Source organism: Hipposideros armiger, unplaced genomic scaffold (genome assembly GCF_001890085.2).
Source record: "Hipposideros armiger isolate ML-2016 unplaced genomic scaffold, ASM189008v1 scaffold_426, whole genome shotgun sequence".
Lineage (NCBI taxonomy): Eukaryota > Metazoa > Chordata > Mammalia > Chiroptera > Hipposideridae > Hipposideros > Hipposideros armiger.
In genome coordinates, this window is record NW_017731776.1 from 503901 (window position 1) to 515201 (window position 11301).

The 11301-nt window shown below is 55.0% G+C and overlaps 1 long non-coding RNA gene across 1 annotated transcript; it reads left to right on the plus strand.

Moving 5' to 3' along the window:
- Positions 1–600: 600 nt before the first annotated feature.
- Positions 601–11301, plus strand: LOC109394483 (uncharacterized). Its single transcript, XR_002126454.1, has 3 exons — positions 601–789; positions 9406–9549; positions 11229–11301. It is a non-coding gene; the product is annotated as an uncharacterized LOC109394483 (long non-coding RNA).

Here is an 11301-nt window from a genome sequence, read left to right on the forward strand (position 1 = left end):
TATACCTGTTAATGCTTTAAATTAAGAATCCCAGGAGAATGACTCCATTGCCGTATCCAGTTCACAGGTGGGAGAACTCAGGCCTAGAAGGAAGAAGAACTGCTCAGAAGTGGCAGAAAGTTCTGAACCCGGCCTGCGATGTCATTCCTCCTGGTAGGGGCCTCAGCACTGTGGAACTCGGCTGTTGAAACCTCCCCTTATCCGTGCTGCAACCCCAAACTAATCACTCTTTTCTCCGTGGATTCTGAATTTTATAAACATGATTATTCAGTGGTCTCCCCACCAGGAAGCTTCGGAAAGCTTCACTTTACTTCTCTAGCTCTATGGTAACTGGCACAATGTAAGGGGTTCAGTAAACTAGAATGAATCAGTGAATGGTTTCCAGGACTCTCGGGGCCTGGGGATTTCTCATCCTCCTCAAAAAAATAAATAAATAAATAATGAATTATGCAAATTTTCTGGAGCCAGACCTTTTGCCTTCTCCCTTCCACTCTGCCCCCTCTCTGCTCCTCCCCCAGGTTTCTGGGAGGGCACTGGGCTCTCCAGAAAATGCCCCAGGCTCTCTAGTGTCCTGTTTCCTGATTACAGCTGAAACTAGGGCTTAAAGCTGGTGAATCACTAGCAGCCACTAGCCAGGGCGTGTTAGGGTGTCAGGCGGGAAGGGAGCAGCCAGCTCCTCGTGGACCTCCCCTACTTCTGCCACCCCCAACTTTACCATCACTGTGTGACCTCCCCAGCCTCTGGAGCCTCGGTGACACTAGCTGGAAAAGGACCTAGCCCTGGGTACAGGTGAGTTTGAGCAACTCCTAGACTGTGCTCTCTCCCCACCTCTAACCCCTGCCACTCCCAGGTTCCAGAGAACCTGCAGTCAGACAGTTCCCAAATCCTGGTCTTAGCAGCTTATTAATGACACCGAGGGTGGTGCCGCGTCCCCATTTGAGAGACAGGGGAGCCAGTTCACAGAGCAGGAACTACCCGGGACCACCTGTAGAAAGTAAGTTGGACACAGGAAATTGAATTTGGTTTTTCTGCCTCCCAAGGGGGTTTAAAGCACGACCGGCCATTGGCCATTTCTTGATTCAAGCCTCACGACCTTAGAGGACAAAGAGTGATAAGTATGGATTCCCCGCTCCTGCTCCTACCTGGAGGCATCTTATCAAGTGTCCCAGGTGCTGGAGGCAGGTGAGGAAACTACAACCCCATGGTTAAGGGCCCACGTCCAGGTTCAAATGCCAAGTTGACTCCTGACAAGTCACAGGGTTATTGAGACCTTGGGCAAGTTTCTTAGCTTCTGTAAAACTGTTTCCCCATCAGTAAGATGAGAGAAACTCTAGGTACCTATACCTACACAGCATAAGACTTGTAAAATCCTAGGGGTTAACAGAAAGGGCTTAGAGCAGGCAGCACATGCTCAATGAAGAACAGCTTTTTCGAAGGGTATTTTGAGGGAATTGGTTCCTAAGGAGGAAGCATTTGGAGTGAATCCTTGTTGTCATCAGAGAGGAATGTTCCCCACACCTGTCTCTCGAAGGCCCAGGACTGGCGCTTCCTTATAAGTCCCGAGGCCTGTCCCACCCAGACCTGCCAGCACCGAGTATGGGAGTGGGAAGTTGATAGTTTTAACACGAGTCCAGGGGGTCCCTTGGATTAGGCAAGTTTGGGAATCCCAGGGGCTAAGCATCCTCTTTTTCTGAAGACTCTTCTGGTCACACACCTTCCGCCCACTTGTCAGCATGTCCTTGGGGGGAAAACCAACTCTTTTTTTCCCCCAATTAGTAATACTTGTTCACTGGAGTAAGCGCTCACCAGTGCCAGGTGCTTTGCTAAATTAATTCCATCTACCAACAACCCTCTTAAGCAGGTCCTGTCTTTCACCCCATTTTACAGGTGGAAACAGTCCAGGGAAGTTAATAACTTGCCCAAGGTCACATAGCTGGAACTTGGCAGAGCCAGGACTCTATTCACCACCACAGTATGGCCTGTGCAAGCAGCCCCAGAGCCTTGGGGAAGGACTTAGATGCCCCAGCCCGGAGCAGGCGTCTCAGGAGCTAGAAAGCCTGCAGTCTGGACAGTTGCGCAAAGCTAGAGTCACAGTCCCAGTCCCTTTTTCTCACCATGTCCACACAGCCACACCGATCCTCGTGGTTCCTTTACCTGACTCCCCTCCGCCTCCTGGCCCGGGGCAAAAGAGGGCGCTCCAGAGCCATGCAAGCTTTGAGGACAAATGCTCTCACCCCCCACCCCCATCCCTCCACGCCCACAAATCTCTCACTCCCTCACCTGCGCCTTTCTCCAGCACCATCATGTTGCTATTATTCTCTGGAAATGCTGTGCCTTTGACTGTGTCTCCTGAGGATGGCACATCTTCACTGATTTTAGGCTTCCATGTTGAGAGGGTGGCCTCTTCCAGGAAGCCCTCCCTGACTGCCTCCTCTGCATTACCTGGTTCCTCACTGCCACTGCCCTCTAGGGGATGACTGCCTCAGGCACTGATGTTGTATCCTAAGGGTCTGTCTCCAGATACTCTGATCTGGGGGGGAAGGTATGGAGAGGAGACAGAAGACAGGTGTCACTGTCACTCACCTCCTTCTGGATTAGGTAGAAAAAGAAAGACAGGGCAGGTCTCCCTCTTCCTGGCCTCTTCCAGCTGGCCTTGACCCTTAGGCCTTTTGGTCAATATTTGTTGGGCAACCGGACAGATTGGCCAGGGCTGCCTGGAGGAGGAGGAGGACGGGGTTGTTTGCTTCCCCAGGGGCACCTTTGGCCAGTCCCACCCCTCCTGGTGCCTCCGCCCCACCCAGCTGGGGCTTTGAACATGGAGGGATTCTTTGAGGTGTGAAGTGACATCTTGGTCTGAGTGAAGCATGGAATCTGTGACAGGTGGAGGCCAAAGGGAAGCAAGGCTGACAGAGTTAGTTGCTGGCCTACCCCCCTCTCCCCTGAGATGAGACTGAGGCTGCCAGAGCCTGGTCAAGCTAGAACTGAAGCCCTGTGGCCCCAGTGGGGCAGGATGGGGTCTAGCCTCCTCCTTCCCAGCTCCCTCAGCCCCTCCCCCATCAAAGCAGGGCAGGGCGCCCAGACTTGGGGGGGCTGGGCCCTGGAGCCAGGGATGCTTCCTGCGGACATTCGACATTCGACTCCCACATTCCTGGCCATTCCAAAGACTCCTCACTCCTCCTCCCTTCTTGCCCTCCCCACCGTAGGGGGAGGGCAGTGGCCTGGGTCTGAGCTAGCTGCTTGGGGTCTTTAGGGATATGTGGGGGCCTATCTGGGAAGGACTGAGGTCTAGACTAGAGGGGCTGCCGGGAGGGCTGTCCAAGGCACCGCCCCGGGGGTCCTTGTGATTCTCATATAAACAGGAAGTCCCCCCCCCCCATCTCTGCAGACAGGCCCCTGTGTGCAGATGCTGAGCTCTGGAGGCCCAGCGGCCCTTGACCTCTCCGGCTGCTTCCTGTTAGCTGAGCCAGAGGAGAGAGAGGGAGACAGGAATGGCCTAAGATGGGGGAGAAGCGTAAGGGAGTATAAGTGCAGAGAGGCCGAGAACAGAAAGGCCAGAGCAAGCCTGACGCATAGTAGGCACTCAATAATCCAGCCTGATATTGGGGAAGGAAGAGATGGGCTGCTCTGGGGAGAGCAGTACAGTTCAGGGAAAGAGGCTGGACGTTTCCCACCCTGCAGTTACTGAGGCCTAGCACATAGTAGGTGCTCAGTAAATATTTGAGACCTATGTTTAAGATAGGTGGGGAGGGAGTGTTCTTAGGAGAGCAACACTATTGGGGAGCAGGGAGAATGGGGCTCCCCTGGTCTGGCTGCTCCCTGTGGGTAGACAGCCCCCAAGCCTTAGCATCCCATTGTCCCTGTCTGGCCCCCACCCCGCCCCATGGCCGGCTGGGCCAGGCCACTGTCTCAAGGCCCTTTATTTTTAAAATCCCTGCGGTGTTCCCACCCCAAACCAAAGGAGCAGTGCCAGCCACAGATCCGCCTTCGGCCTGGGCTCAAGGCCCAGAGGCAGTGGGGGTGGGGCATCCGGCCACCCGGCAGCTGCCGATGCAATTCTGGGAGGGCTACTAAGCCAGCCAGCCTTCCTGAGCAGGGTAAGGAGCCCCTGGGGTGCCCGTGGCACTGGCCCAAGGTGTTAGCCCCAGGCCTGCTAGGGTAGCAACTGGACTTTGTTAAATCCAGTGGCTTACTCCTGTGTGAAGGGAATCTAGGCCTGCCCACCTTTCACCAAATATGTACACAGCACCTGGTGTGTGTAGAGAAGGAGGCATGGACACAACCTTGTGACGGTGACAGGTGGGTCCTACAGAGGATATAGACAGTGACGTTGTGGGGCAGTTCTGGAAAGAGCACCCAGCTGGCTCCATTTCTTCCTGGCTGTGTGGCCTTGGGCAAGTCCTTTGGCTTCTCTGGGCCTCAGACTCCTCCCTATAAGATGGGACAATAATAGCTACCATGGAAGGCTTCGGTCCATCTCCAGACACAGCAATGAACAAGGCAGCGTGGTCCCTCCCTCATGGAGCTTAAAGTCCTGGGGGGAGATGGTTCTGCCATATAAACAAAGTCATGGCAGTCGTTGTGGAAGGGAAGGTGCTGGTGGGGCAGTGGGGAAGGGGGTTAACTTAGGTTAGGTGGGTGGGCTGGTAGGCTTCTCAGCAAGTGCCACTTGAGCTGAGAAGGAGGCAGCCTTTCACTCATGTGCGGGGAAAACGTACTAGGTAGAAGGAATAGCAGTGCAAGGGCCCTGAGGCAGGAGTTGGCAGGGTGACCTGAGATAATGAGTATAGAAGGACTTTGTAAACTCTGAAGGGTTGTGCACCTGGAAGATAGTGTTATTATTGTTATTGTCACTATACCAAGCCTGGGGAGGCGGCAGGGATGGTGGGCAGACTCATGCCACAGCTGCGAGCTGCTCCTGCATCCCTTCCCCTTCACTTACTCCACCTAGAGAATGCCAGGCTGGCTGGTCAGCCGATGCGTGTGGGCCCTTGAACTACAAAGGGTGTTTACTCCAAGCCCAACTCGTTTTCTCCTTTGATCCTCCCAATAGCTAGGAGGTAGGGCAGGCTGGGCTTATTATCATTGTATCCATTTGATGGATGGGGAAACTGAGGCAGGATGCGCACAGGAGGTGGTGGTAGCTTGCTGAGATCACCTAGCTCGTTAATGGGAACGTGGAGCCATTGGGAAAGTGCCCAAGCAGCTGGGTTTCCAGGCTGATCTATGCACCCTGCCATGACCCTTTGGTTCCCCTGCTTTGATCCCCAAAGAACATTTCCCAGCATCTGTCCCAGCACCCACAAACCAGCACACAGATTCCACCACGAGGTGCCAGCCACCCCTCAGGCTCCACCAGAAGAATGTGGCCTGAGCCTCCCCTTGGGCACTCTGGCCAGCAGGCCTTGGCAAAAGAGAGGCCGGCTGAGTCAACAAGAGGCTGGCAGGGGCTCAAGCTGCCCACAGAGGTAGAGTCAGAGACCTAGAGGGGCCTGCCCCCTCCCCACCCCTCACTCTCCAGAGCCCCTTCCTCCCGCTTGTCTGGGCACAGTTAACCCCTGCAAGTCTGACAGGGGAATGGTCTGGTGAGAGTCAATTAGTCAATCTCCCTGTGGAAAGAGGCTATGAGACCTCAGCTAGGTCACTTCACCTCTCTGGGCCAGTTTCCTCACCCGTGAGATCCTCTACTTACCCATGAGGATGTGCTCAGAGTCTTTATGAATTAATAAAGGTTACTCTGCACATTGTGTCCCCTCTCTGTGAGCTGGAGTGCAAATTCCTGAGTCCAAAGGCAAGAGCTGTGCCCTGTTGCCAGTTGCCAAGTAGGTGCTTAGTGAGTGCTTGCTGTGATCTGACAGTTAAGTTCATGAAACAACTCAGAGAAATACAAGGAGACGAGCATCTCTAATAACTATGACACACCCCCAGTCTCGGTTTGTGGCGCCTCTTCCCAAGCCGTCATCTTTGATCACAGGCATCATCGTTCCCATTTGACAAATGAGAAAACTGAGGCACAGGGAGGCTAAGGAACTTGCCCATGATCCACAGCTGGGACTAGTGGGAACTAGCTCTCCTGACTCCCGGGGAGACATTTGGAAAAGGGGAATGGCTGGGGGCATCTGTGTGCAGCCCTGGCAGGTGGAAGGAAGTGCAGTGGGCGGGGGTCATGAGGAGTTGATTGCTGCTCCAGTTCAGGGAGGAAATCTTGACTGGCAGGGCTGTCCTCTTGGAGTGAGCCCCCCATCACAAAGAGAAGTAAGTAGAGGCAACAGTCATCAGTAGGGATGCTTCTAAGCGGTTCCAGCCCCAGGAGGATGTGTGTGCAACACGTGAGGTCCTTCCCACATCCTGAGCCTGAGATCACGGCCCCTTCGCGGTCTCCGATCCTCAGCCCTCGAGGCAGCAGGACACTGTGGATGCCACAGACCTGGGCTGGAATCCAGGGGGACCACTTCCAAGCTGTGAGGAGCTGAGGAACTAACTTTACCTCCTTAGCCTTGGTTCCCTCTTCTGCATGATGGTGTTGGGAGGATTAGAGCAAATGCAAGTAAAGCACCGAGGTCAGAGCTTAAGCTCCTGTCAGGCACTTAGGAGGTGCTGAATATTAAACATTAGCCGCCCTCACTTCTGATAAGCTTCCTCTTATCATCAGTTCAGAAAAGTGCGGAGGAAACCAGGAGCTAAGAAGTAGTGGGAGTGGAGGGTCAGTGCATGAACCCAGGACTCAGCCAGGAGCACCGGGGTAGATTCCTGGCTCTGCAAGGAGCAGGCAGGTGCCACGAGCGAGCTGCTTTCCCTACTCTGTTTCTGTGTCCGCAAAGGAGATCATGTGCGTGAAAACCCTTCATCAGGCAAAGTGGGTGGCTTTTGTGAGGAGAATACAGACATCCCCGCGTGTCCAGGAATGAACCCATGGTCAGGAGAGGAAGGAGCCCCCACCCCACCCAGGCAGGGCCACGTGAAGCCCCAACGGCTACGTTGGCTGAGGAGGCCGATGCTGGAGATGGTCAGCGCAAGGCAGGGCTGGCCTCCAGCCCACGGGCCTATCTCTCCACCCAGGCTGGACGACAGAGAATAGGCCATTGTTTCTGCTCCTCAAACACTTTTCCTGCCCCCCCCCTCCACACACTGCCCCCCGACACACACACATTGAGAACAAAAGTCTCCTGGAAGACCCTCCCCACTGCCCTTCCATCCAGGCTCCTGGACGCCAGGCCCAGCTCTGGACAACCCAGCCCCATCACCCCTGGGATGACAGGGTCACCTAGCCCTGACCCTTCTGCTGTCCCTCCCCACCCCCTGCAGCTACAGGCGCCTCAGACCCCCACTCCCCCCTCCATCTATCCATCTGACTGTCCTCCTCAGGGTGGAGCTGAAGGAACTGACCCCACATCCTTCCTCAGCCCCCCTTCAACTTCTCCTCCTGTTCTCCAGGAGAAAGGGAGCCTGGAGGGGTGGGGGCCCTTCTCCACCCCCATTTCCCTGTGGAGCAGTAAGAGAACCAGAGCGAAGGGGGCCTGGAAGGCTCCGGCTGAGAAAACTCTTCCACAAGCCTGCCGGCCGGTTTCCCAGAGCCAGGAATTCCAGAGGCGCTTCCTGCCCTGACAGCTGCCTGCCTCTGGAGCCATGCTCTCCCAGTGGGCCTCAAGGCCATGCCCACCAAAATACCCTTGGGATTAACTCCCATCCTGACCTTACTGCTCCGAAGAACCCACTCATACCCAGGCAGCACCTCCAGCAACAGGGTGGGACAGCCAGGGACTAATCTGCCATCACCCGGCCCCCAGGCCACCCGCCAGCCCCAGGCAGGACCCTGACTCCCCGCCATCTCAGTCATCACTCTGGCTGACTCCCCATGGTGCACATGCTTGTGCCAGACACACACGCTTCGCGTACCCAGTGCGGCTCTCACACCTTCCGGTTTGCACAATCTGAGTAAAGCCTCATCCCACCTCCTTCAGGTAGCCTTCCTGGAAGCCCTGCCAAGTCTATGCTCTGTCTGAGCCTTAACTGTCTGTGAGCCTGTCTGTTTCTTCCTGTTAGTCTGGGAGCTGGCACATAGTAGGCACTCAACAGGTGTTCACCCACGCTGAAGGCAGCTATGGAGTGTGGCAGCTGAGGACTCCCAGCTCCACTGCAGACTCGCTGCGCAGCTGTGGCAAGCCCTACCCTCTCTGGGTCTCAGTGTCCCCAGATGCCCTCGGAGGCCCTGAAACTCCCCACCAAGTGTTGGCTCCAGGGACTGTGGGGCATGAGGAAGGAACTAGAAGGCTGAGGTTCCTTCCAGGAGGGTCTTTATCCCCTGGCTCCCTCAGAGCACACTCCTCTTCCAAAGTCAGCTGGGGGAGGAGGGCGGGGGGGGGGACCCTTGGGCCAGATCGCTACCTGGCCTCTGCTAATGAAGACACCCCCAAGGATCCCAAAGACCTCCAGGGTCTGTGACCCCTACGGGCAGCCTTCACAGGGGCTAGGGCAGTGGCCCAGCCTAGCCCATGTCACAGAGGGCCCTCCCACACCCCTCCTCCCTTAGCACTAGGTTCAAGGCCTCTTTCCCCTCCACCGCAGAAGGCCCTTCCCAGCTCATCAACCGTGTGGTTCCAAGGTCTGCTGTCTCCTCTGCTCTACCCCAAAACACAGGCCCACCTCAAATACCACCTCCTCCAGTAAGCTGCCCTGGACCCCCTCGGTCAGTCCTCTGCCTCCCTGGCCCCTTCTACTACTGTTTGGGTCCTGTATCCTACCCGATATCCTAGCCTCTGGCTTCCCCTCCAGACTATGACTCTTAAGAGCAGGGCCTGCATTTCTTACTCACCGCTGCCTCCTCACAAGGTACCCAGCCTAGCCCTGGCCTACAGCAGGCATTTACTTAATGTGCGTTAGATGAAATCATCTCCTGGGGAAAGGAAAATAATAACAATAGTAATAATAATAGCTACCCTTCCTCGATCACGGGTTAGGCAGTGAACTTCATAGCTCATCACTGATGATGCGAATGCGGCCCAGGCGAGGAAGTGACTTGTCCAAGGTCACTCTGCTAGTAAGAGGCACAGCCGGGGTTTGAACTTGGGTTTGTCTGACTAAAAATGCATGCTGGGTCTTAGAGGTAGGAGCGTGGGCAGTAGCCCCCTTGGCCCATTGTCAGTCTCCCCAAGCTGGGGAACTAGTCCACAGCACAAACCTCTTAGAAAACCCAACACGGCCCCTTCCCCCTGCAATGCCTGGGTATGTCTGAGCCCCTGCCAGGAGTCCAGCCCATGAAGAGCGTCCCTGGAGTGGTCCCAGGAGGAGGGCACCTGCCCTTATGGTGGTTGTCGTACAGTTGGGGGTCAACGACCCCCTTCCTATGCTGGCCATGACCGTTCATTCCCCAAACGTGCCAGGAACACAGACATCACTGTCTTGTTGAAGATCTCACAGGGGCAACAGATGCCAATTTGGAGGATGGACCAGGTACAGGGGAGAGGCTCACTCTGAAGGAGGACTTCCCAGAAGAGGTGACATTTCAAAGCAGCCTTCAAGGATGTTTTGCCCAAGGGTGTCCCACTGATGAAGGTGAGCAAGGTGTCTGCTTGTGAGAGAGATGAGGACATGCTCAAAGACCCACGTTAGTCAGCTGAGGCCAGGTGTGAGTCGACATGAGCATCACAGGATGGGCAGGGAAATGAGTGGGTGAATCATGGAGGGACAAGTGGGTGGCAGATGGGTGCGGTGTGGGCAGTGGATCAAAGGATGCTGGATGGATAGAGGGGGTGGGTGGATATATAGGTAGGTAAATGGATGGGGGTGGAAGGATGCATGGGTGTGTGAGTGGGTGGATGGGTGGGAGGGTAGATGGATTAATGGACAGGGGTATGGGCAGTGAGTCGGCCGAGGGGTGGGTAAGTGGTTAGGCGACTAGAAGGTTGGGTAGTAAGTCAATAGATGGATAGGTAAGGAAGTGGGTAAATGGATGGGTGAGGGGTGGGTAGGTGGCTAGATTGACAATTGCTTGTGTGGGTAGATGGACGGGTGGACGCTCAAGAGATAGAGGACTGGGCAGACCAATCAATGAGTCGATGAACAGATGCATAAACTAACGGAAAGCCCAGCCAGACTTTGGGATGGAAATGGTGCATGTGCCCTACCTAGGGAGGGGCTGAGTAAGTTGGCCTGGTAGATGTGGCCAGGCCAACTTACTCAGCTCAAGGCTCCAAACCTCACTGGAGCCTGGTGGGCAGCCATTGGTATTTCTGAGTCCCCAAGGGGCAAGTGCCCCTCTAGTTGTGCCCTGCCCCCTCTGCCCTAGCTCCACCGAGGCAGACTCCCTGCCCAGAAACTGCCTCCTTCCCGCCCACCCAACCTGCAGGGGTGAGTTGAGGGAGCAGCTGAGCTCTGTGATTATGGCCCAAGGGGCCCGGTTCCTCCAGCACAGACGAGAAGATAGGGGCTCCTGAGCTCCAAGCAACCAGTCCCACCTAGCAGCCCCCAGTCCCCAGCTGACAGGCATTTGTTCTGCATTCTGCACGGTGATTATAGTTCCGCCAGAGTTAACCCCTGTGCTACTTACTGCACACAGCCTCTTGACAGGGGAGGGGAAAGGGACCACAAGAAATTGAGGGAGAAGAACACCAAGGGAAATGGGGACTGCCCATCCCTGCATCCTTCACAGGGATGCCTAGACCCCTCCCTTTCTCCCATTGTTCAGAGGGAAAAACCGAGTTGAATTCTTAAATCAGGAGTGAAACCAGGAACAGGAATGCAGCCCTACATGGAGAGGTACTCCTACCTGGAGAGAGGCTTCAAATGAGTAGGGAGAGCTCCTTCTCAGACTCCGTTTACTCATCTGTGAAATGGGGCAAAGAATTCCTGATTCACAGGTTGCCTAACAGTGAGCTAGCAGAAACAAAGTGCCTAGCACATAGTAGGAAGATCCCTTGCCCATCCCTGGCCTGGAGCTAAAGAAGATGGAGCAAGTGTGTGGCAGATTGTAACCATTTCCATGAAAGTACTTTCTTAGCCAATTCTCTGGGGCTCACAACAAGTAGTAAATATCCACAAGTAGCAAATATCCACACTGGAATTGTACCCCAAAGACAAGAAACTTGAGGGTCAGAGAGGCCAAGTGCCTTGCCCTCAATCACACAATGGCCAGGATTTAGGTTCAGGGCCTTTACATCGCACCAACTGCTTTCTTTGCCAGCTGCTCGTAGGACCCTCTGACTAGAGTGACATGTAATTTATTGTCTAACCAGGTCACCTTTGAGAATGAAAGGAAGTGCTATTAATTATGCTGGGGGGCCGGCCGAGTGGCACGTTGGTTAGGAG